Raw genomic sequence first — 24,210 nt, forward strand, 5'->3', positions numbered from 1 at the left:
TTGACGCGCTAATAGTTTTTGTGGTTTGTCACCAAATTCAAAATTTAATTGTTTTGTATGTTGATAAAGTTTTATAACTTGGTCTGAATAAATCTTGTTTAATTTAAATTTCAATACTGCAATTTTATTGTGTTTTATCGTGGATGGTGCTGCTGCATTTTCTGTGTCTAATTGCTTTATTTCCATTTCCAGTTTCTGTTGTTTGGCCCTATTCTCTTTATTAAAAAATGATTGGGAAGAAATTAATGCTCCTCGTACAAATGCTTTAAATGTTTCCCAAAGAAGGGAAGCAGAGATTTCAGGGCTATCGTTAGCCTCAAAAAACATTTTAATCTGTTTTACTAGGTATTCATTACATGACTTATCTTTTAAGATTTGGGGATTAAATCTCCATTGTAACTGTGTCTCTGCCATTCCGTTTACTTTGATCATAAATGTTAATGGAGCGTGGTCTGAGATTATGATGTTATGATATTGTGAGTTATAGGTAAATGGGATAAGTTTTGAATCTACTAAAAAATAGTCTATCCTTGAGTAAGTTTTATGTACTGGTGAGTAAAATGAATATTCTCGTCCCGATGGATTTTCAATTCTCCAAACGTCCTTAATATTAGTAGTATTAATGTATGAATTTAAAAATTCACTTGATCGAGATTTTAGTTTTCTTTGAGTTGATGATCTATCCAAACAAGCATCCAAAGTGCAATTTAAATCTCCACCGATTATTAAGTTTTGTTGTGTACCTTCCGGGATATTGTTAAGAATTCTCTTAAAAAACAGAGGGCTATCAAAATTTGGTCCAACATTCATTTTTTTGATTTAAACCATTTTAAAAAGGTCAACGCTTTTCTTTTTTTTTCCATTCGTGGACGATTTTTTCAATATTTATTTATATTTAAATAATTATTTTGGAAAAGATAATTGCATAACTTCGCGCTTATTTGATCCGCTGATTTAGACTGAAACTGCTTTTCTTTAATTTACATTGAACAATTAATTTTACAAAATCGCTTATTTTTGATTTTAAAATCCCCACTGCTCTCTCCTTTCTATTTTCTTTTTCAAACGTTGCCGTTTTTTACTTTTCCATTTATATCCCCGCTGCGATCTATCCTCAAAATCACAAAACTAACGCATGGCAGCCGCTCAGCAGCGAGTAAACGGATAGACAGCGACAGACATGGCTCTCCTCTCCACCCCTCTCTCTCCCCCCCCCCCTCTCTCCCCCCTCTCTCTGTTCCCCCCTCTCTTTCTTCCCCCACTCTCCCCCCCTTCCCCCTCCTCTCTCTCCCTCCCTCCCCTCTCCCCCCTAACTAAGGATAGAACTAAAGAATTGTAAGCGTAAAAAGATCCTTATGGGACTAATCTACAGGCCCCCAAACAGTAGCCTGGATATAGGGTGCAAGTTGAATCAGGAGTTAAAATTGGCATGTAGCAAAAGTAATGCTGTGGTTGTTATGGGAGATTTCAACATGCAGGTAGACTAGGACAATCAGGTTGGTACTGGACCCCAAGAAAGGGACTTTGTAGAGTGCCTTCGTGATGGATTCTTAGAACAGCTTGTATTGGAGCCTACCAGGGAGAAATTCTGGATTTAGCGTTATGTAATGAACCGGATTTGATAAAGGACCTCGAGGTATCAAGGTATCAAAGGTATCAAAGGTATTTTATTAGTCACATTCACATACACCGAGGTGTAGTGAAGTGAAATGCTTTTTGCCAATTTGCAGCACACAAAATAAGAATACAGACATAACAGCAATGAGAGTCTTAAACACAAAGAACATCCCCCCACAATGGCTCCCACCATGAGGGAAGGCACAAAGTCCAGTCCCCAACCCCAGTTCACCCATAGTCGGGCCTATTGAGGCCTCCACAGTTGCCTCTACGGAGGCCCGATGTTCCTGGCCGTTCTCACCGGGTGGTGGTGCTCCGGCGTCGGGAGAGTCCTCACAGGTTAATGAGCCATTAGGAGGCAATGACATGGTCAGGTTTAATCTACAATTGGAGAGGGAGATGAGTAGATCGGAGGTGTCAGTTGCAGTTGAATAAAGGGGCCTATGGGGCCATGAGGGAGGAGCTGGCCAAAGTTTACTGGAAAGATACACTAGCAGGGATGACAGTGGAACAACAATGGCAGGTGTTTCTAGGAATAATGCAGAAGGTGCAGGATCAGTTCATTCCTAGGAGGAAGAAAGAATCTAATGGGAGAAAGGGGTGACCATGGCTGACAAGGGACGTTGGGGACAGTATAAAAATTAAAGCGAAGAAGTACAACGTAGCAAAGATGAGCGGGAAGCAAGAGGATTGGGTAATGTTTTAAGAACAACAGAAGATAACCAAAAAGACAATACGGGGAGAAAAGATGAGGTACGAAGGTAAGTTAGCCAAGAATATAAAGCAGGATAGTAAAAGCTTCTTTAGGTATGTGAAGAGGAAAAAATTAGTTAAGACCAAAGTTGGACCCTTGAAGACCGAAAAAGGTGATTTTTTTTTAAGGGGAACAAGGAAACGACAGATGAGTTGAACAGGTACTTTGGATCTGTTTTCACTAAGGAGGACACAAACAATCTTCCTGATGTAGTAGTGGCCAGAGGATCTGGGGTGACGGAGGAATTGAAGGAAATCCACATTAGGCAGGAAATGGTGTTGGGTAAACTGATGGGACTGAAGGCTGATAAATCCCCAGGGCCTGATGGTCTGCATCCCAGGGAACTTAAGGAAGTGGCTCCAGAAATAATGGATGCATTGGTGATAATTTTCCAATGTTCTATTGACTCAGGATCAGTTCCTGTGTATTGGAGGGCAGCTAATGTTGTCCCATTTTTTAAGAAAGGCGGGAGAGAGAAAACGGGGAATTATATACCAGTTAGCCTCACATCGGTGGTGGGGAAGTTGCTGGAGTCAATTATAAAAGATGAGATAGCCGCACATTTGGATAGCAGCAACAGGATAAGTCTGAGTCAGCATGGATTTACGAAGGGGAAATCATGCTTGATTAATCTTCTGGAATTTTTTGAAGATGCAACTAGGAAAATGGAAAAGGGAGAGCCAGTGGATGAAGTGTACCTGGACTTTCAGAAAGCATTTGATAAGGTCCCACATAGGAGATTAGTGGGCAAAATTAGGGCACGTGGTATTGGGGGTTGAGTGCTGACATGGATAGAAAATTGGTTGGCAGACAGGGCCTGATGGTCTGCCTCCCAGAGTACTTAAAGGGTCTGTCCCATGAGCATGTGACTCCAAGCGGCAAGCGCGACCTAACATGGTCGCTTGAACCATACGGCCTCACGGGGCCGGTCCCACTTCGATCGCCGGAGCCGTATGGAGTTGTGCGGAGCTGGTCCCGACATCTCGCGGGGCTCTGAAAAACTGACCGTGTTCAAAGATCCCGCGCGGCAATGGCCTGCCGGCCCGCATCCGCCTCGACACCGTACGCTCCGCCTCGACGAGCATGCGCAGCGTCTCGACGCCGTACGTCACGCGAGAACTTCCCACGACTTTGCTCGAACTTCACGTCACTCACTCGACCTTTGTGCGGCCCCCGCTTCCGGTTTGGTCGCGCTCTCCGCACGCAGTCGCATGCTGGTGGGACCGGTCCTGTACGGGGATCACTCGACCTACGCGCGGCCCACGCTTCCGGTTTGGTCGCGCTTGCCGCATGCAGGTCGCATGCTCGTGGGACAGGCCCTTAAGGATGTGGCTCTAGAAATCGTGGATGCATTGGTGATAATTTTCCAATGTTCGATAGACTCAGGATCAGTTCCTGTGGATTGGAGGGTAGCTAATGTTATCCCACTTTTTAAGAAAGGCAGGAGAGAGACAACAGGGGATTATAGACCAGTTAGCCTGACATCGGTGGTGGGGAAGATGCTGGAGTCAATTATAAAAGATTTGGGGGTAGAGTGCTGACATGGATAGAAAATTGGTTGGCAGACAGGAAACAAAGAGTAGGGATTAACGGGTCCCTTTCAGAATGACAGGCAGTGACTAGTGTGGTACCGCAAGGCTCGGTGCTGGGACCGCAGCAATTTACAATATCAATGATTTGGATGAAAGGATTTAAAGTAACATTAGCAAATTTGCATATGACACAAAGCTGGGTGGCAGTGTGAAATGTGAGGAGGATGCTATGAGAATGCAGGGTGACTTGGACAGGTTGAGGAAGTGGGCAGATGCATGGCAGATGAAGTTTAATGCGGATAAATGTGAGGTTATCCACTTTGGTATCAAAATCAAGAAGGCAGGTTATTATCTAAATGACGTCAAGTTGGGAAAAGGGGAAGTATAATGGGATCTGGGGGTCCTTGTTAATCAGTCTATGAAAGTAAGCATGCAGGTACATCAGTCAGTGAAGAAAGTGAATGGCATGTTGGCCTTTATAACAAGAGCAGTCGAGTATAGAGGCAAAGAGGTCCTTCTGCAGTTGTACAGGGCCCAAGTGAGACCACATCTGGAGTATTGTGTGCAGTTTTGGTCCCCTCATTTGAGGAAGGACATTCTTGCTATTGAATTCGTGCAGCGTAGGTTTACAAGGTTAATTCCCAGGATGGCGGCATTGTCATATGCTGAGTGAATGGAGCGGCTGGGCTTGTACACTCTGGAGTTTAGAAGGATGGGAGGGGATCTTATTGAAACATATAAGATTGCTAAGGTGTTTGGACACGCTAGAGACAGGAAACATGTTCCCGATGTCAGGGGAGTCCAGAACCAGGAGCCGCAGTTTAAGAATAAGGCGTAAGCCATTTAGAACGGAGACGAGGAAACACTTTTTCTCACAGAGTGTTGTGAGTCTGTGGAATTCTGTGCCTCAGAGGGTGGTGGAGTCCGGTTCTCTGGATACTTTCAAGAGAAAGCTAGATAGAGCTCTTAAAGATAGCAGAGACAGGGGATCTGGGGAGAAGGCAGGAATGGGGTACTGATTGTGGATGATCAGCCAATGGCCGGAGCCGAATGGCCTACTCTGGCGTCCATTGTCTATTGTCTATCACAGGTAACAGACTATTGACCGACATCTACTACAAACCCACCGGTGGCCACATCTTCCCATTCTCCAATTTCAGTGGTTTCTCCCTCCTTTCCCTTCCCAGCTCTCCCACAGCCTTCTGTCTCTGCCTCTTCCTTTATTTACTACACTGGCCACCTCTGCGCCCAGGATGAAGTGTTCCAAACAAGGGCATCGGAGATGTCCTCATTCTTTCGGGAATGGCGGTTCCCCTCTTCTACTATAGATGAGGCTCTTATCTGGGTCTCTTCTATATCCCGCAGCTCCGCTCTTACTCCCTATCCCCCTACTCGTAACAAGGACAGAATCCCCCATGTCCTCACCTTCCACCCTACCAGCCGTCACATACAACAGATTATCCTCCAGCATTTTCACCACCTCCAACAGGATCCCACCAGTGGCCACATCTTCCCATTCTCCAATTTCAGTGGTTTCTCCCTCCTTTCCCTTCCCAGCTCTCCCACAGCCTTCTGTCTCTGCCTCTTCCTTTATTTTTCCCGCCCCCCCCCCAACTTCAGTCTGAAGAAGGGTCTCGATTTGAAACGTCACCTATTTCTTCCCTCCATAGATGCTGCCTCACCCGCTGAGTTACTCCAGCATTTTTGTCCACTTCCGATTTTTCCAGCATCTGCAGTTCTTTCTTAAACCACACGTTGACCACAAATTGGATGGGCCTGCAGTGCGGCAGATCACCACATGGTGGGTGTGTTGTCCACCAATTGGAGCGATCTGTTATGTGAATTCACTGAACATTAGATATTTAGATATTAGCAATGAGATAGATATTGTGCTCTTTACTCCAAAATGGTTCTTTATTGCTCTGTGACCCTTTACCTTTCCCAAAAAAACACCCATTACACAATGCCAAACATAGTAAAAAGCCCTGAGACCAGGGAAGATTTGGGATGAAAATCAAGGAACTGCAGGTGCTGGTTTACTAAAAAAAAAAAGGCCCAAAGTGTTGGAGTAACTCAGCGGGTCAGGCAGCATCTGTGGAGAACAGGGATAGGTGACGTTTCACAGAGTGCTGGAGTAACTCAGTGGGTCACTTCTGATGCCCATTGTAAAGAATTACAGCATTGGGCAACTCATTCAGGGAGTTCACTGTTTGTGTGAAGGTACAATAAATATTCCTTTGAAATGCAGAGCTTGTGTCTGTTTTCACTAATAAAAATAATTGTGTGAAGTTAAAATGGGAATACATTGCATTCCTTCCTTGATTTGGTGCGTGTTTCAATTACCTAGAAACATAGAAACATAGAAAATAGCTGCAGGAGTAGGCCATTCGGCCCTTCGGCCTGCACCGCCATTCAATATGATCATGGCTGATCATCCAACTCAGTATCCCGTACCTTAATTCTCTCCATACCCCCTGATCCCCTTAGCCACAAGGGCCACATCTAACTCCCTCTTAAATATAGCCAATGAACTGGCCTCAACTACCTTCTGTGGCAGAGAATTCCACAGATTCACCACTCTCTGTGTGAAAAATGTTTTTCTCATCTCGGTCCTAAAAGATTTCACCCTTATCCTTAAACTGTGACCCCTTGTTCTGGACTTCCCCAACATCGGGAACAATCTTCCTGCATCTAGCCTGTCCAACCCCTTAAGAATTTTGTTCCAAAAGGAACCGCAGATGCTGGAATATCGAAGGTACACAAAATTGCTGGGGAAACTCAGCGGGTGCAGCAGCATCTATGGAGCGAAGGAAATAGGCGACGTTTCGGGCCGAAACCCTTCTTCAGACTGATGGGGGGTGGGGGGGGGGGGGAAGAAGGAAGGAAAAGGGGAGGAGGAGGAGGAGCCCGAGGGCGGGCGGATGGGAGGGTGGGAGGAGACAGCTAGAGGGTTAAGGAAGGGGAGGAGACAGCAAGGGCTAGCAAAATTGGGAGAATTCAATGTTAATGCCATCCGGACGCAAGGTCCCCAGACGGAATATGAGGTGCTGTTCCTCCAATTTCCGCTGTTGCTCACTCTGGCAATGGAGGAGACCCAGGACAGAGAGGTCGGATTGGGAATGGGAGGGGGAGTTGAAGTGCTGAGCCACCGGGAGTTCAGGTAGGTTATTGCGGACTGAGCGGAGGTGTTCGGCGAAACGATCGCCCAACCTACGCTTAGTCTCCCCGATGTAAATCAGCTGATATCTAGAGCAGTGGATGCAGTAGATGAGGTTGGAGGAGATACAGGTGAACCTTTGTCGCACCTGGAACGACTGCTTGGGTCCTTGAATGGAGTCGAGGGGGGAGGTGAAGGGACAGGTGTTGCATTTCTTGCGGTTGCAACGGAAAGTGCCCGGGGAGGGGGTGGTGCGGGAGGGAAGGGAAGAATTGACGAGGGAGTTGCGGAGGGAGCGGTCTTTGCGGAAGGCAGACATGGGGGGAGATGGTAAGATGTGGCGAGTGGTGGGGTCACGTTGGAGGTGGCGGAAATGGCGGAGGATTATGTGTTGTATTTGCCGGCTGGTGGGGTGAAAGGTGAGGACCAGAGGGACTCTGCCCTTGTTGCGAGTGCGGGGATGGGGAGAGAGAGCAGTGTTACGGGGTATGGATGAGACCCTGGTGTGAGCCTCATCTATGGTGGCGGAGGGGAATCCCCGTTCCCCTGAAGAACGAGGACATTTCCGATGCCCTGGTATGGAATGTCTCATCCTGGGAACAGATGCGGCGTAGGCGGAGGAATTGGGAGTAGGTGATGGAGTCTTTACAGGGGGCAGGGTGGGAAGACATGTAGTCCAGATAGCCATGTGAGTCAGTGGGTTTGTAATGTATGTCGGTCAGGAGTCTGTCCCCTGCGATGGAGATGGTGAGGTCAAGGAATGGTAGGGAAGTGTCGGAAATCGTCCAGGTGTATTGGAGTGCCGGATGGAAGTTGGTGGTGAAGTTGATGAAGTCAGTCAGTTGTGTGTAGGTGCAGGAGGTGGCCCAAAGCAGTCGTCAATGTAACGGAGGTAGAGGTCGGGGATGGGGCCCTGGTACGTCTCGAACAAGGATTGTTCAACGTACCCGACAAAGAGGCAGGCGTAGCTGGGGCCCAGGCATGTGCCCATAGCTACGCCTTGTGTTTGGAGGAAATGGGAGGAGTCAAATGTAAAGTTGTTGAGGGCGAGGACCAACTCCGCTAAGCGGAGGAGAGTGTCAGTGGCTGGGTATAGGTTGCTCCTCTGGTCGAGGAAGAACCGGAGGGCTCCGAGGCCATCCTGGTGGGGGATGGAGGTGTAGAGTGACCGGACATCCATGGTGAAAATGAGGGGGTGAGGGCCCAGAGAGTGGAATGCGTGGAGGCGGCGGAGAGTGTCTGAGGTGTCTAGAACATAGGTGGGGAGGGATTTGATCAAGGTATGTGGAGATGAGTTCGGTGGGGCACGAACACGCAGAGACAATGGGTCTGCCGGGAGAGCCGGGTTTGTGGATTTTGGGGAGAAGGTATAAACGGGCCGTGCGGGGCTGGGGACCGATGAGGTTGGAAGCTTGGTCGGGCAGGGCGTGGGAATTGATGAAGTCGGTGATGGTGCTAGAAATGGTGGCCTGGTGCTCGTCAGTGGGGTCATGGTCCAAGAGTAAGTAGGAGGAGGTGCCCGAGAGTTGGCGCGTGGCCTCAGCTTTGTAGAGATCGACGCGCCAGACTACCACGGCACCTCCCTTGTCGGCTGGTTTGATGACCCAATCTGGGTTTTTGCGGAGTGATTCAATGGCAGTGCGTTCAGAGGGGGAAAGATTAGAGTGAGACAGGGGAGTGGAGAAATTGAGGCGGTTGACGTCGCGGCGGCAGTTCTGGATAAAGAGTTCCAGAGCTGGAACTTTATGAGAGGGGTTCCACGAGGAGGGGGTGCGTTGGAGACGGGAAAAGGGGTCATCATTGGGGGGCGAGGACTCCTTCCCATGGAAGTGCGCTGTGAGGCGGAGACGACGGTATAAGCGCTCCAAGTCTTGGTGGGCGCGGAACTCATTGAGATGGGGACGGAGGGGGACAAAGGTAAGACCTCTGCTGAGGACAGACCGTTGGGTGGTGGAGAGGGGGAGAGGGGGAGGTCGGGGGGGGATGGTGAACACCCGGCAGGGGTGGGAGTTGGGGCCAGAGGAAGGCAGGTGGGTGGACTGGGGACGGGGCGATGTGTGGGGGGGGGGGGTTGTGGGTGTTGAAGGAGTGGTGGGTGGTCAGGGGGTGGGAGGTAGAGAGGGCTGTAATGTGGGTGGGGAAGAGCGGGGGTGACATGGTTGGGGGGGGATGGTGGAGGGTCAGTGGAGCAGCCACTGAGGTAGGCAAGGCTGGGCAGACGGGCGCTAGGACCCAGTGGAGTTAAGTCCAGAAGAGTGGGAGTAAGCAGCGTGGAGGCTGCAGGCCCAGTGCAGTGTCCAGGCTCCAGGTAAGGCGACGGCTGTGGGTTGCTGGAGGGGGATGTAGTGGCGCGGGTCACCGGACCCGATGGTCGGAGTCCAGTGGCGCGGGTCACCGGACCCGATGGTCGGAGTCCAGTGGCGCGGGTCAACGGATCCGATGGTCGGAGTCGAGTGGCGTGGGTCACCGGACCCGATGGTCGGAGTCCAGTGGTGGTTAAGTCGGGGTCCGCGGGCGATGCGTGGGTGGTCCCGGTGGGCGGGTCGGCGGCGAGATGAATCGGGTGCGTTGCGGCGGCCATGTTGAGAGTGCCCCGGTTCGGCGGCGATGTCGGGTAGGTCGGGTCCGGCGGCGATGTCGGAGGAATCGGCGAGGGGGAGAAAGTCCGAGTTACCGTAGAAGCTGCGAGGCTGGGCGTCATCGGTCGGCAGGTGAGGGTCGGCCGCGGCGGCGGCATCGATGTGGAAGTCGGTGAAGGCGGCGTCCCGGTGAGTATGGAAGTCGCTCCTAGTGGCCAAGATGGCAGGTGTCGTGGGACTCGGGCAGGCGATGCGGGCCAGAGTTGGGGCCCGGAGTCTGCGGGCGGTCGAGTCGTGGAGTGTAGGCGTCGGGAGCGGCCTGGAGTCGGGATAATTTAAGGTCCTTAGTGGAATTAAGGTGGGTCAGGAATTTTTTATTAAAGAGGTGGATCTTCCGGCGGATGAAATACAACTGGGGTCCGTTGCAGAGTCCACACATCGCCCCGTCCCCAGTCCACCCACCTGCCTTCCTCTGGCCCCAACTCCCACCCCTGCCGGGTGTTCACCATCCCCCCCCCCCCCCCCCCCCCCCCGACCTCCCCCTCTCCCACACCCAACGGTCTGTCCTCAGCAGAGGTCTTACCTTTGTCCCCCTCCGTCCCCATCTCAATGAGTTCCGCGCCCACCATGACTTGGAGCGCTTATACCGTCGTCTCCGCCTCACAGCGCACTTCCATGGGAAGGAGTCCTCGCCCCCCAATGATGACCCCTTTTCCCGTCTCCAACGCACCCCCTCCTCGTGGAACCCCTCTCATAAAGTCCCAGCTCTGGAACTCTTTATCCAGAACTGCCGCCGCGACGTCAACCGCCTCAACTTCTCCACTCCCCTGTCTCACTCTAATCTTTCCCCCTCTGAACGCACTGCCATTGAATCACTCCGCAAAAACCCAGATTGGGTCATCAAACCAGCCGACAAGGGAGGTGCCGTGGTAGTCTGGCGCGTCGATCACTACAAAGCTGAGGCCACGCGCCAACTCTCGGACACCTCCTCCTACTTACCCTTGGACCATGACCCCACTGACGAGCACCAGGCCACCATTTCTAGCACCATCACCGACTTCATCAATTCCCACGCCCTGCCCGACCAAGCTTCCAACCTCATCGTTCCCCAGCCCCGCACGGCCCGTTTTTACCCTCCCCAAAATCCACAAACCCGGCAGACCCATTGTCTCTGCGTGTTCGTGCCCCACCGAACTCATCTCCACATACCTTGACTCCATCCTATCCCCCTTGGTCAAATCCCTCCCCACCTATGTTCTAGACACCTCAGACACTCTCCGCCGCCTCCACGCATTCCACTCTCTGGGCCCTCACCCCCTCATCTTCACCATGGATGTCCGGTCACTCTACACCTCCATCCCCCACCAGGATGGCCTCGGAGCCCACCGGTTCTTCCTCGACCAGAGGAGCAACCTATACCCAGCCACTGACACTCTCCTCCGCTTAGCGGAGTTGGTCCTCACCCTCAACAACTTTACATTTGACTCCTCCCATTTCCTCCAAACACAAGGCGTAGCTATGGGCACACGCATGGGCCCCAGCTACGCCTGCCTCTTTGTCGGGTACGTTGAACAATCCTTGTTCGAGACGTACCAGGGCCCCATCCCCGACCTCTACCTCCGTTACATTGACGACTGCTTTGGAGCCACCTCCTGCACCTACACACAACTGACTGACTTCATCCACTTCACCACCAACTTCCATCCGGCACTCCAATACACCTGGACGATTTCACCTGGACATACACCTGGACACTTCCCTACCATTCCTTGACCTCACCATCTCCATCGCAGGGGACAGACTCCTGACCGACATACATTACAAACCCACTGACTCACATGGCTATCTGGAATACACGTCTTCCCACCCTGCCCCCTGTAAAGACTCCATCCCCTACTCCCAATTCCTCCGCCTACGCCGCATCTGTTCCCAGGATGAGACATTCCATACCAGGGCATCGGAAATGTCCTCGTTCTTCAGGGAACGGGGATTCCCCTCCGCCACCATAGATGAGGCTCACACCAGGGTCTCAACCATACCCCGTAACACTGCTCTCTCTCCCCATCCCCGCACTCGCAACAAGGGCAGAGTCCCTCTGGTCCTCACCTTTCACCCCACCAGCCGGCAAATACAACACATAATCCTCCGCCATTTCCGCCACCTCCAACGTGACCCCACCACTCGCCACATCTTCCCATCTCCCCCCCCATGTCTGCCTTCCGCAAAGACCGCTCCCTCCGCAACTCCCTCACCAATTCTTCCCTTCCCTCCCGCACCGCCCCCTCCCCGGGCACTTTCCGTTGCAACCGCAAGAAATGCAACACCTGTCCCTTCACCTCCCCCCTCGACTCCATTCAAGGAACCAAGCAGTCGTTCCAGGTGCGACAAAGGTTCACCTGTATCTCCTCCAACCTCATCTACTGCATCCGCTGCTCTAGATGTCAGCTGATTTACATCGGGGAGACTAAGCGTAGGTTGGGCGATCGTTTCGCCGAACACCTCCGCTCAGTCCGCAATAACCTACCTGAACTCCCGGTGGCTCAGCACTTCAACTCCCCCTCCCATTCCCAATCCGACCTCTCTGTCCTGGGTCTCCTCCATTGCCAGAGTGAGCAACAGCGGAAATTGGAGGAACAGCACCTCATATTCCGTCTGGGGACCTTGCGTCCGGATGGCATTAACATTGAATTCTCCCAATTTTACTAGTCCTTGCTGTCTCCTCCCCTTCCTTAACCCTCTAGCTGTCTCCTCCCACCCTCCCATCCGCCCGCGGGCACCTCCTCCTCCTCCCCTTTTCCTTCCTTCTTCCCCCCCCCCCACCCCCCATCAGTCTGAAGAAGGGTTTCGGCCCGAAACGTCGCCTATTTCCTTCGCTCCATAGATGCTGCTGCACCCGCTGAGTTTCCCCAGCAATTTTGTGTATCCTTAAGAATTTTGTAAGTTTCTATAAGATCTCCCCTCAATCTTCTAAATTCTAGCTAGTACAAGCCGAGTCTATCCAGCCTTTCTTCATATGAAAGTCCTGACATCCCAGGAATCAGTCTGGTGAACCTTCTCTGTACTCCCTCTATGGCAAGAATGTCCTTCCTCAGCTTAGGAGACCAAAACTGTACGCAATACTCCAGGTGTGGTCTCACCAAGACCCTGTACACCTGCAGTTGAACTTTCCTGCTCCTATACTCAAATCCTTTTGCTATGAATGCTAACATACCATTCACTTTCTTCACTGCCTGCTGCACCTGCATCTAAATATATGATAAATGAAATATGAGACTTAAGTGTTGACATGTTGGACTAATATAAAAATAATGAATTTCAGACATCAATTCTAGTTTGAAAAAACAAGAATTTCCTTTATTGTGCATTAAAGGTAAAGAATTGTGATAAGCAAATAAATTTTGAAAAAAGTCTTTTACGAATGGAAGGAGGATGAATTTAATAATCTTATAAGTGTTGTCTTTGATACAGCTGGCATGTTGCTGTGCCAGTTTGATTATGAAAATAGTCAATTAATCTTCTACCCTGTAGGATTCACTACTGCAGACACATTTGAATTTCATTGTACCTTAATTGGCACATGTGAAGATAAACTGACCTTGAAACATTGGGTAAGATTAACAATGTCTTTTCCTAACTGCTTTGTGATCACGTTCCTTGTATTTCAGGGTGCTGGAATGTTGAGCAGACATGCTGGAGGAACTGAGGGTCAGGCAGCATCTGTGGGGGAAATAGACAGATGGAATTTTGGGTTGGAAACCTTCAGACTGCAGTGGGAGAAAGATGGAAACTGGGGGTGGGACAAAGCCTGGCATGTGGGGGTGGGTGATTGGCAGATGGATGGAATAAGTGACAAAAGCCAGAGGTGAAAGTGATAAAACATGTTGGATAAGAAGGGGAGAGGTGTGCAAGATGAAGCCAGAGGAAGGTTTATGGGTGAATGGGGCATGGGAGGGGATAAAAGGGAAATGTGGCATGGAGGTGGGAAATCAGTATACTGGTGATGGGAACCCCCTCTTTCCCTGACCCCACCCCCCACACTGGTGATAGGAACCCCCTCTTTCCCTGCACCTCCTACCCTGGTGATGGGAACCCCCTCTTTCCCTGACCCGCCCACACTGGTGTGAACACTTCCCTCAACACCTTGGTCACTCTGCTCCTTCCCTCTGTATGCCTACCTCCTAAACCAGTCTCATATTTCGCTCTATCCCCTTCCACCCGTATCCCTTCCTCCAGCTTTACGTTTCACCCTTCTCATCTGTTGCACCTTTTGTCTCCTTGTCACCCCTAGCCAATGTCACAACCCATCACCCTCTCCCCTGTATCCACTAATCACATAACAGGCTTTGTCCTGCTCCCACCTCTTTCCCACTTTCTCTGCCCAACTCCATCAGTCTGAAAGGGTCCCAACAGGAAACGACAGCTTCTGTCCATTCCCTTTGTGGTCGGGTAGATGGTGCCTGATCTGCCAAGTACCTCCAGCACTTTGTTTTGGACCAGGTTTTGGACATTCCCTGGTTTAAACAATCCTAGTTGGCTGCTGTTGCAGGGAAAGTAGTTTAATGTTGATGACACTTGAAGTCTCATTACAAATTGGCAATCCTGTCATTCACCCTACTGTAGTTTTGGAATTGGCCTAAATATACATTTGGTTTGAGTGTGTTTGTTGCCAGAATCCATTTCCTCTCCTCTCTGCTCTTTTGTGAAGGTGACCAATTAGTGTTAGTTTCACTTCCACTTTCTCTGCCCTACTCCATCAGTCTGAAGAAGGATCCCAACCTGAAACATCTGTCCATTCCCTTTGCAGGCAGGCAGATGGTGCCTGACCCACTGAGTAGCTCCAGCACTTTGTTTTAGATCAGGATTCATCCCCTGGTTACAGTATTCCTAGTTGCAGGGAAAGTAGTTTAATGTTGATAACACTTGTTTTTAACTCATTACAATTAAGTAATCTTGCCCCTTCCATTCACCCAACTGTAGCTTTGTTTGGAATTGGTCTAAATCTATATTTGGGTATGTTTGTGTCTGTTGCCAGAATCCATTTCATCTCCTCTCGGCTCCATTCTAAAGGGGTGACCAATTAGTGTTAGTTTCCACCCAGGATCTCCAAAGACTGGGTCCTCTGATGCTGGAAGAGTCTGCCAGAGTTAGACTGTCTTCCTCATTCTGCCAAATGTTGCGTAAACTGGGCCAAACTTCACTACTGTTCCTTTATTTGTACTTCTCATTTAATTCAAAGTATTTCTTTGTCGATTAAACTAGTATCTGAAGAAGGGTTTCGGCCCGAAACGTTACCTATTTCCTTTGCTCCATAGATGCTGCTGCACCCGCTGAGTTTCTCCAGCATTTTTGTGTACCTTCTGGTTTGGCATGGTGTGTTTCTCCAGATATTTGAACTGCCTCTATGCTCCTATCTGTTTCTGTTTGTGCACAGGGTTTCAATGTCCATGGTAAAGGGCACGGTATCAGGGGCAGTGTCGGGGAGAACACTTCATGTGACATAGTAAGTTTTACATTTAGGGACACAGCGCAGAAACAGGCCCTTTGGCCCACCGAGTCCGCACCGACCAGCGATCCCTGCACATTAACACTATCCTACACACACTAGGGACAATGTTACATTTATACCAAGTCAATTAACCTACAAACCTGCACGTCTTTGGATAGTGGGAGGAAAGTGAAGATCTCTGAGAAAATCCACTTGGTCACTGGGAGAACGTGCAAACTCCGTACAGAACCCGTGATTCTGGCACTGTAAGGCAACAACTCTATCGCTGTGCCACTGTGCTGCCCTTCAACAAAGCTGGCATGTTGCTGTGCCAGTGAATTACAGTAGTCAATGTATTCTGCTACCCTGTAGGGTTCACTACAATCCTTTCAAGGGCTGATCCTGTTTCTCATGATATTTAATTTCAACTGGAATCTCTTCCTCTCTCGGTGTCCAGTGTGAAGGAGGATGTCGGCAGACTTCAAATCACTAACATGACATTGGTTTGTATTGTATACAACTTGGTCTATGTGAATATGGTTATGGAGTTTAGAACCTTCTCTTGGGCTTCAGTGTAGATGAATGTTTGGGAAAGATTAACAATTGTTTTCTCTAATTGGGCTCAGCTTGGGGCCCACTTTAGTTTAAAGACTACATTCGGGGCCGGATTTACCTATAAGCTAGACAAGCTTAATCTTAGGGCCTCGAGGTCTGGGGGGGGGGGGGGGGGGGAGCTCCGGCCAAGGCAGGACACCTACCGTTCAACTCTGGGCGGGCCCCCCTCTCTATCTCTCTCTCTCCATCTCCCCCCGCCATCCGCGTCCGGGCCGCCGGGCTCCGCTCGCTCCTCTTCCGCCGGCACGGCCGGCCGCCTTGCACATGCGCAGTGCTACGGCCAGCACGTCCTCCCCTTGCACATGCGCACAACCACGGCCAGCACATCATTGGCCGTCCTGCGCATGCGCACTGCAACGGCAACTGGTCGGTGCTGGGCACTTTCTCCCTCGCTTTGAATTGTGGGAGATTTGGCCACTATGGCTGTCCGGTCGCTGCCTCGCCGCCAGCGCTGAAAACCAACACGGAGGGGGCCTTACAAGTGGAACAGCTTAGGGCCTCTCTTCATCTAAATCCGGCCCTGACTACATTGCCCCTTCCCCTCGTTAAGGTTTATTCACTAAAATTGTGGTCTGGGCCTACTTGAATGAGTTTAACAGGAACCACTGCTATGTACTTGTGTCTCTATTTAGTATTGAATTTCTGCCTATACCTGGGGCTGTTGGTCAGGGTGGGGACAGTGAGGGAGATAGATATGGGGGTGGGTGGGGTTTGCCTCTGAGTTTTGCTTCCTGTGCCTCTGGAGTGATCAGGAAATGAGTGCTTGAGGAAACGGACAGATATACTGGGACAGGTATACGGGTGTAATGGGACAGGTATACGGGTGTAATGGGACAAGTATATGTCCAATACCTCTTGGGGCTGCACGGGAGAATCCACGATGCTTGAGAAATATGTCAAACTCATCGGCCCCAGTCATCATGTGCCCCAGTGGCATTTTCTTGCAAGTCTTCAGTGGTAAAGTTCCTCACAAACAGCTGGTGACCACATCAGTCGGCAGATGTTTCAAACCTTCCCTTTCACACCATACGGAAGAGATCCTGGGCCAGAAGAAATCCCATCAAGTTGTTCCTAAACAGCTTCTCCAGCGCCAGGTGTGGAAGGTCACAGAACTTGGAACAAGATTGGGCTTGGAGATCTTCAATGAGTCCCACAAAATCCCCCTCGTGACCCTCAAGTATCTCTCATTTCCTCAAATAGGCTGTGATCTGAGGTGCCTTTTCGTTTAAGTTCGTGACCCAAATCAAGGAACTATCTGAATTTTTAACATTGAGTAAAAATATTATATAAATCATACCTGGAACTCGTTAAGAACAAAGCCTGCACATATTTTTAAAATATGAGAAAAACCTCAAATTTTTTGAGTAGTAATTGTCCAATCAAAGCACATTTGACATTGGTCAATTGGCGTCCAACCTCTTCTTCTGTTGTATGTCTTTTAGACCTGCAGCTCCATTGAGGCAAGCCAGGCCAACATGTCATCGTCCAGGTCAATCGTCCAACCTCAATCACGCACTTTGTTTCATGGTCGCTAGGCAGCGAGTACTCTGGGATCATGGCTGCCTCCTCATTACATCAAAACAATAGCAAGGTTTCCAAGGAATAAAGGTAATGCTAACCTTGCTGATAATTTTGTTATACAATTGATTTATCTTCATAAAGTTATGTGAACTGTTAAATAAAAATGATAAATAACAAATGTAGAGCTAGGGTTAGTAGTGATGGGTCTTCCCCTCCCCCTCTTTTAATCAGGTTACCCCGACCACACACCCGGCAGTTAAAATTCCCTGCTTTATTATGGATCACAATCTCTACGAATTACGATAGATAAAACCATGTCGGCTCACACAAAATGTGAATGCTAGTCTTCACAAAATATATGCAAACATTTTCTGAGATTTCAGGAAATTTCTACCCCCCTTTTGGACTCTGGGCCCGGGTACGATGTACCCCCTGCACCACTCTCTCATAGGGCCTGTGAATATGTACGTGCATACGTGAACAAAATACTGTATGTGGTATGTACCTTTGTTAGGTTCCTCAAAATGGGCTCAACAAATTGGTCCCAGCAGCCCCAGATTTGGTGCCCATTGTTGACAGTTTAACAAAGATCATCCTCTGGAGTGTTAAAACGACCTCTGAAAGCTGTCTTCATGTCTTCCAAGACAATGGATTGTGCTGCAGAAAGTAAACAAATATGCACTTAATAACCATTGAGGACTGTGTTAATTGTAATTGCCGGCCTGCGAGGATGAGAATGGAAGAAGCACAGAAGATAAACAAAGTAGGAACTTTAAAACAAATACAACATGTGCTAATTGCCTGCCTTCCCGCATATTTAATGTAGCAGTTTTTGGAGACAAGATTCGAACTTCAAACACATAACATGTGAAAGGTGTCTGCAAGAGAATGGAAGAGATGCTGCAGAATATCATTAACAACTTGATTGCCTGCAACCCTGCAAGAAAATTACATGGATCCAAAGGGGTTATTGCAGGAAATATTATGAACTTTTACATCTAAATGAATCTGTCCAAATTGCAATCATGGCTAAAAGAAAATTGTTGAGCTACTGAAGTTAGAAAAATAAGCAGGTGCACAAGTGCAGTCAGGATACCCTCTATCACAAGCAGTATTTGGAACAGCAAGTTGACAAAGCCCATCTATCACAAACCATAGAAAACTGGAGACATTAGAAGATCTCCAAAGACCTTGGCACATCAACCAGAAACAAGTAGAATAACTGTAGAGGGAGAAACAGCAGCAGGTGAGAAGATTCTACATTCACCTCAAAATATCAAACACTGGAAAAATAACTCTAGGGCCTGGAAAAATAACTCTAGGCCGAATGTTTCAAGGTCAGTTTATCATCACATGTACCAATTAAGGTACAGTGAAATTCAAATGTGTATGCAGTATTGAAACCTACAGGGTAGAAGAATACATTGACTATTTTCATAATCAAACTGGCACAGCAACATGCCAGCTATATCAAAGACAACACTTCTCACAAACAGTGAACTCCCTGACTGAGTGGCCCAATGCTGTAACTATTACTATGGGCATCAAATCCTGCACACAAACAGTGCTTTGAGACGCTGGTCAAGAAACACATCTGTGCCTTCCTCCCTCGCATACCGTCCGAACAGATCCACGGACGATGCAGTCTCCCAGGTTCTGCTCACCGCTCTCTCTCATCTTGACAGCCAGAAGGGGGAAGTTCTGGAAGACTGGAAGTTAAACATGGAAGAAAATTTGAATCAAAGGATTGAAGAGGTAAATGATAAACTGAATTCGATGGAATCCAGATTTAATTCTAAGTTGGAGCCTATCTTCCAGACACTAAATAAACAACATGATGTTGTAAAGGAATTAGAGGAAATTGTTGAGACAAGCTCCAAAACTACAAAAAAACTTCTCGCCGAGAACAAACGTCTATCAGACTTATTGCATCAAACAACCGAAAAATGTATTGACTTGGAGGGACATCAGAGACGCCAGAATTTAAGAATCGTGGGCATCCAGGAAGGCAGAGAGGGGAATCGTGACCCCCGTGAATTTGCTGCAGATCTATTGAAAAAAAGTCTTGAACTTGGATCAAGAACCTTTACTTGCTCGAGCACACAGAGTATCGAGACGCCGCCCAACCCCCCCCCCCCCCCCCCCCAAGACAACTGATAGTGAAGGTGCAATATGATCATGTTTTGGATGATATAAAGAAAATTGTTCGCAGCAGAAATCTCGTATTTGAAGGAGATAAGATCAGTATATTTAGAGATTACCCTGTGGAAGTCGCCAAGAAGAGAGCGCTGTTTACAGAAACAAGAAGAGTACTTAAGAATATTTTAAAAATTGAGATGTGGACTGATGTACCCCGCAACACTAAGAGTCACCTATGAGCAGAAGGAACATTTCTTCATCAAACACACAGATGCACTCGAATTCGCCCAGAACATCGAGAATAAGACCGAAGATTGAATAATATTCAACACCCAACACTCACCTGACCGTACCGGATATCGTTACCCCCCAGAGAAGAAATGGCACTTTAAATTACTATACTTAAGAACTGCTCAAAATTTATAATAAGAATTGAGCAATTATCTTGCTATTGATATATAACATTTACATTTTAGTACTAATTTTTAACAACTACTAATCATGAATATTAATTATTACTAATTATTATTAACTGGATCAATTCAGAATTAATTAAAAGTATGAACTATAAGTAAGGTGTGATTCAGGCAATTTATTAATAAAAATCTAGGACGTTTTCTCTTTGATACTTTTGATTTTGGTTATACTTTGACAATTTTTTTTTTTTGCTATACGAGACTAACATTTCACTTTGAGACTAATAATTATTTCACTAATGGAATATAACTATTGTTTCTCTCCCCCCCCCCCCATAAACCTTTCTTTTATGGAAAGTACGGAGCTAGTAAAAAAAAATTTAACCAAAGGCTACAGAAGTCCTTAGATGTTTAACCACATTAGGGTGGCTATCACTAACTGCACTAACTATAGTTGCAGTTTTCTTCTTTTTTTACTCTTTACACTTTACTAACATAACATTTATTTTTTTTCTATCTTATATTATATTATAATTTGTATTTGGAATGGAATTATAAGTTTTATTTAAGGAGATATGTCCAGATGGAAAACCGGCTAGACCTAAAATTCATCTACCTGATGTTCGGGTGTAAGATAGGGTTCAATGCGCTGAGCCATCTGCTCTATCATAGATCACCCTAATCATCAGATGCAAGACATTAATATGAAATTTGGGGGTGGAGGAATTAAATTCTGTAGCTGGAATGTTAAGGGAATTAACGAACCAATCAAGAGAGTTAAAGTATTAGCTCATTTAAAATCACTTAAAGCAGATACAATATTCCTCCAGGAAACACATCTTAAAAAGGAAGCACAACATAGGTTGAAAGCAAAATGGATTGCTAAAGCATATCACTCTTCATTCTCTCAAAAATCTAGAGGGGTTGCAATATTAATCCGCAAAGGTATACCCTTTAAACATATATCAACTATAGAAGATATCGAAGGCAGATATATAGTATTAGTAGGGGAGTTATACTAAAAAATAGTGACTCTTCTTAATGTTTATGGACCAAACTTTGATAGTTTTTTAAGAGAATACTCAACATTATCCCGGAATGCACACAACATAACTTAATAATTGGTGGAGACTTAAATTGTACACTGGATGCTTATTTAGACAGATCATCAACTCAAAGAAAATTAAAATCTCAGTCAAGTGAACTTCTAAACTCATATATTAATACTACCAACATTAAGGATGTCTGGAGAATTGAAAACCCATCCGGTCGAGAATATTCATTTTACTCACCGGTGCATAAAACTTACTCAATGATAGACTATTTCTTAGTAGACTCCAAACTTATCCCATTTACCTATAACTCGCAATATCATAATATCATAATCTCGGACCATGCTCCACTAACATGTATGATTAACCTAAACTGAATGGCCGAGAAACAGTCACAATGGAGACTTAACCCCCAAATCTTAAAAGAAAAGGTATGTCATGAATACCTTGTAAAACAGATTAATATGTTCTTTGAGGCTAATGATAGCCCTGGAATTTTTGCTTCCCTTCTTTCGGAAACATTCAAAGCATTTGTACGAGGAGTATTAATCTCTTCCCAATCATTTCTTAAGAAAGAGAGTAGGGCCAAACAACAGACATTGGAAATGGAAATAAGGCAATTAGACATAGAAAATGCAGCAGTACCATCTATGGTAAAACACAATAAAATTGCAGTACTGAAATATGTTAAATAAGATATACTCAGACCAAGTTATAAAACTTTATCAACATACAAAACAATTAAATTTTGAATTTGGTGATAAACCACAAAAACTATTAGCACGTCAACTTCGTAAATTGGACGGGAAAAAAAACAATTTACAAAATTCTGAAAGAGAGATAATTACTAGGTGCTGAAATTACGGTAAAAGACATCGAAGAGTCAATTAGATCTTTAAAAAACGGGAAGGCCGCAGTTCCTGATGGCCTAAGTTCTGAATTTTATTTAAAGAATTATGATCTGATTTCTCCAGGTCTACAGACACTGTACACATACGCTTACACTCAACAGAAACTCCCAGAAACTCTAAATGAATCTGCAATCACACTTATACCAAACACTGATAATGATCTTGAAGACCCAGGTTCATATGGAGCAATAGCTCTCTTAAATACTGATCAGAAAATATTAACCAAAATCCTATCTCATAGATTGAGCTCAGTGATTAACAAATTAATACACCCCGACTAAACAGGTTTTATTCCAAAACGATACTCATTTTATAATCTGAGAAGACTATTCAATATTATATACTCAAATATAATTCCTAATGCAGATCTAGCAATTATTTCGTTAGATGCTGAAAAAGCATTTGACCAGGTAGAATGGTCATATATATTTTCGGTGATGGAAAATATTCAATTGGGAGAGAAGAACTGTACATGGGTTAAATTGTTATATTCTAACCCAACAGCTAGACTATTAACAAACCAAATGTTATCAACTAAATTTTAATCTTTCTAGAGGTTGTAGACCAGGATGTTCACTATCCCCACTATTATTTGCTCTTGTAATTGAACCATTAGCAGAAATCGTTAGGGCCCACCCAGAAATACACGGGTATAACACTAAACACATAAGGAATAAAATCTCTTTATATGCAGATGATGTATTAATATATGTTACAAAGTTAGAAACTAGTATTCCAAATCTATTAAATCTAATAACACAATCTGGTCAGTTTTCAGGATATAGAATTAACTGGAATAAAAGCAAAATCATGCCAATAACAAAACTCAATTTACATACATTACAACAATCCCCTTTTAAAATAGTTAAACTTAAATATTTAGGAATTTATGTAACTAAGATATACTTTATTTAAATTAAATGTTCCACCCTTACTGAATAAACTACATAAGAATATTCAGTATTAGAAAACACTACCCATTTCAATGCTTGGTAGAATTAATGCTATAAAAATGATCTTTTTACCGCAACTACTGTATCTATTTCAATTAATTCCGATATATATCCCAAAATTATTATTTTTTTAAAGTCGATTCCATTGTTACAAGATTTATTTGGGATTATAAGAATCATAGAATAAGTTAAAACATTTATGTAAATCAAAGATAAATGGAGGTTTAGCCGTGCCAAACTTTTTGTTTTATTTTTGGACAGTCCATATTAAAAACATGAATTTCTGGCTGGAAGAAATGGATCAGCAACCACGTCGGTTAAGGATGGAAAAGGAAGACTGTTTACCTTTTGAAATTGGTTCGATTATGTTTGCTCCCACAAAACTGCACAAAAAAACCTATAGGGAAAATCCTATAATACACAGTGGAATACAAATTTGGAAACAACTAAAACAAGCTTTAAAATTGGATAATATACCACTATGTCTTCCCATTGTAAACAATCCTTTATTCAAACCATCCATATTGGATAAAGGTTTCACACAATGGAAAAATTACGGAATTAAAAAGATTGGACATCTTTATAGGAAAGACATTTTACTCTTATTTCAAGAGTTACAACAGATCTATGGACCACACTCAAATAATTTCTTCAGATATCTACAAATTGGAGATTATGTTAAATCTAATACACAAGTTTATAGGACTAGGGAACCAGAAATTCTTGATGAATGTTTGAATAAGCATCCTAACACTGAAAAATTAATAACTTATATTTATAACACCCTCTTAAACAACGAGGTACCACTGATGGAATTATATAGATACACATGGGAAAATGAATTAGGTCAACCTATAACGAAAGATATTTGGAACGAAAGTCTACAATATATACATCAATGCTCGTTAAATGCCAGACATGCTTTAATACAATTTAAAGTCTCACACAGATTACATTACTTCAAAATAAAACTAAATAGAATCTTCCCACATATTTCTCCTATTTGTGATAAATGTCAACATCTAGAGGCCAATTTAACACATACTTTTGCAATTGTACAAAAATTAAAAATTTCTGGATTGATATTTTTGGAATAATTTCTGAAGTTGTTAATGCTAAATTGGATCCAGACTCAAAACTAATAATACTTGGAATATCAGAACAAAGTTTAACACACAACAAGCCAAAGGAACTTCCTCAACTACAGTATAATAACTGGGAAAAAATTAATATTAACATTTTGGAATTAATGAAAGACAATTAAAATGTGGATTGTGGAAACGTCGGAGACCCTACTTCTGGAAAGAATTAGACTTGTCTTAATGGACAAACAAGACATTTTTGTTAAAATATGGTCTCCATTCATTAATTATTTGAAGGGATAGATTGGCCCGGCACGGAACCCCAAATGAAGCTTGAACTCAGGATTAGATGAAAAGTTATACTTTATAATCTACGAACCTATCTCCAATGACGTAT

General features: G+C 45.7%; 1 long non-coding RNA gene across 1 annotated transcript; it reads right to left on the bottom strand.

The window, feature by feature from the left end:
- Positions 1 to 348: 348 nt before the first annotated feature.
- On the bottom strand, positions 349 to 19,073 carry LOC116990718. The gene is made up of 4 exons (XR_004416611.1): positions 18,971 to 19,073; positions 18,755 to 18,764; positions 14,790 to 14,792; positions 349 to 360 (listed from the first exon to the last, which is right to left on the bottom strand). It is a non-coding gene; the product is annotated as an uncharacterized LOC116990718 (long non-coding RNA).
- Between the last annotated feature and the right edge of the window lie 5,137 nt (positions 19,074 to 24,210).

The sequence above is a fragment of the Amblyraja radiata genome, chromosome 32 (genome assembly GCF_010909765.2).
Source record: "Amblyraja radiata isolate CabotCenter1 chromosome 32, sAmbRad1.1.pri, whole genome shotgun sequence".
In the NCBI taxonomy this organism is placed as follows: domain Eukaryota; kingdom Metazoa; phylum Chordata; class Chondrichthyes; order Rajiformes; family Rajidae; genus Amblyraja; species Amblyraja radiata.